Source organism: Procambarus clarkii, unplaced genomic scaffold (genome assembly GCF_040958095.1).
Source record: "Procambarus clarkii isolate CNS0578487 unplaced genomic scaffold, FALCON_Pclarkii_2.0 HiC_scaffold_133, whole genome shotgun sequence".
In the NCBI taxonomy this organism is placed as follows: Eukaryota; Metazoa; Arthropoda; class Malacostraca; order Decapoda; family Cambaridae; genus Procambarus; species Procambarus clarkii.
The window spans coordinates 438,791-441,900 of NW_027189166.1; positions in this window are offsets into that span (position 1 = coordinate 438,791).

Below are 3,110 nucleotides of genomic sequence, written 5' to 3' on the forward strand. Positions count from 1 at the left end.
ACACAAAGACACACACACACACACACAAAGACACACACACAAAGACACACACACACAAAGACACACACACACACACACAAAGACACACACAAAGACACAAAGACACACACACACACACACAAAGACACAAAGACACACACACACACACACAAAGACACAAAGACACACACACACACACACACACACACACACACACACACACACACACACCCACAGACACAGGAATCCCAAAAGTTCACCAAAACTCTTATTATACTCACTTTACATTTTTTTTCTTAAACTAGTTGGGAGAGGTGCAGTCTTTGATATGATTGGGAACGGCATTCAACATTTTAAGACCCTTGATTTGAAGAGCAGCATTTTTGGTTTGATTAAGTCGAACTCTTGGGAACCGAATGATATCTAGGGGCAGTGTAACAGCACATCATTCTTTTTTTTTTTTATTAGATATGGTATCTCATCCATAAAAAATATTTTGTGGAAAAAAATGGGGTTGACCACCAGCCTGTGGTCAGTGGGGACCCTGTGGTGGACCATAAGCCGGTGGTGGACCATTCATTGGCTTATTAGGCAAATCAGATCTTGAATAGTTTCCCAAATAAGACATCAAATTTTATTTATAACTCCAAATTTTGTATTGGTTATTTTTTAATTAAGGCAAAAAAAAAGAAGAGAATCAATTAATTCTTTATGGATTTATATATTTTTCCAAATTTTATTGCAAAATAAAACTTATAAACATTTCTATATAATATAAAATTTTTGATGTTTAAGTTTTGTTAATTTTATAAACATAATTTTATTTATCACAGATATTAAATATATAATATTATTAATTTTATGTATAATTTTTTATTTATATTTAAAATAAAAAAAAACAAAATATACATTTTGATTAAAATATTCATAGTTACTTTATAATTTGAGATAAAATTTAAGAAAACAGAAATAATATTTTCCCCTTTATAGTTAAATTCGATATTTTATATAAAAATAAAACAAACAAAAAGTCACTCAAAGTCATTTTATATATTATTTATTTATTTTATAAACATTTATTTTAAATAAAATTAATAAAAAACTGAAAAAATATATATATATATTCTTTTTATTAAACAAATATTTCATCACTACTTTCATAATCACTACTTCCATATTCTTTGTAGTCGTTACTTGCCTCTGTATCATAATTATAATCTATATTATCACTATTTTCATCATTAATCCATTTGAAGAACGAACAATACATGCCAACTTCAAAATCCCTAAATACAAAATAATAATAATGACTTACAAATGCTAATAACATTATGGGAGTAATAACTTTGCGAATACCAATTTAGATATAATAATATTCATCGAATAATTTAAACCAAGAAGTTGGTAAAATGTTTCCATAAACATCTAAAAATTGTACTTGAATACAACATTTTTCCTGATCATAAAGAATATTCATTGAACCTCGTTCTTTGAAACATCGAAATTTTAAATTTGATATAACAATATGATATTGATTATTTTCCTTATTTGTTATGTTTAAAAAGTATGGTTTATCTCCATATATAAAATGAACTGCATCTTCAATTTTTGATTGTGACATCTCCTTAGGTTTGAAGCTTTTCTTCAGAACAGATAAAATATAATTCCATCGGTAATTTTCATTACAAAAACATTTCCCATATAAATTACATAAGGGATACTCATCATCACTTAATGCACAATAGAGATAGTAGGCAGCCGTTGCTACAAAATTATTACTTTTGCTTATACTGTGAAACAACTCACGTCCTGTATTATCAAAATATTGAACTGAAGGAGGATTGTTTGAAACAATTTTTAGCGATCCAGTATGGTAAGACGAAGGTATACCATCTCCTATTATTTCTTTCTTACATCCATTACAAAATTTCACGTTTAAGATTCTCAAAACCATAACGGACTCTTCCGGTGTTGTTGTGTGTACTGACAAAGACCATATCGGATGTTTTAAATTGTCTCTCCCATATATTCTTTCAAGAAAAGTGGTTACATTTCCTACTGTAAAAAAGGAAAATTTGAATTTTTGTTTAGTCATTTGTTCAAAATAATCCATTCGAAAATTTGTATTACAGAGACATTTAATTCCATAATTTTCAAAACAAGTTGTAACGTTATCATATAACATTATTTTTTCTGTGAGGATTTGTATTTTGAAGACATATATTCTTCCACTAGCTGAGTAATTTTATGAGTGTTGGATACAACTCGTAATATCCGTTTATGTAATGGCTCATCTTTTTTAATATCAGGGAAAAAGAAAATTGGAATATTAATAAATAAAATGTTAATTTTACCACTCCCACTCCCATTTTCTAAGAACTGTGCAACATTATTTATATTAGGAGAGTAATCACAGACTGAATGGGAATCCAATTTCATAATAAATTTCCTTTTCAATTTTATGAGTAAGTATTGTACAAATAATTGTAAGTCTTCTACACTATTATTTTCAAAGGTAACATCATCATCATTCTTATCAACATTATTAATATTATGATGATGATAGTTGGTTAGAACAATTGTTCCTAAAGGTAAAGCAGGAGGATAAAAGTGTAATTTTTTGAAATAAGATAATGGGATTTCTATACTACCATCAGAGTTACATGCAAACATTATTTAGTTTTGTTTTTAATATTGAGTGAATTCATAAATCGATTAAAAATTTTTTCGGTATTTTCGTAATCAATCAAATCAGTCTTGGATACAAATTTTGCCTTTAAAATTACCTTTGCACATCCACGTTCAATATCTTCAAAATTTGAACATGGATATGTTCCTTTATGTATTTCAATATTATTTTTATCAATCTTACACTTCATCCAAATAGATAATTCTTGTTTTTCCTCATCAAAATGGGGATCCGGACACGCTGTACACGGAAAATGTTTATTGTCATGTAAGTTAGTATACATAGGACCGCAGTTACATAGACCATTAGAATAACCTGGAGCTGTAATTACACCAGATGGTAAATGTACCAGACAAGGATCGCGGAAACAGGCTGAACGTGAGATATCTGGATTAGAAATATATCCAGGGGAACATCGACATATATATTTTTCTTGTTCTTT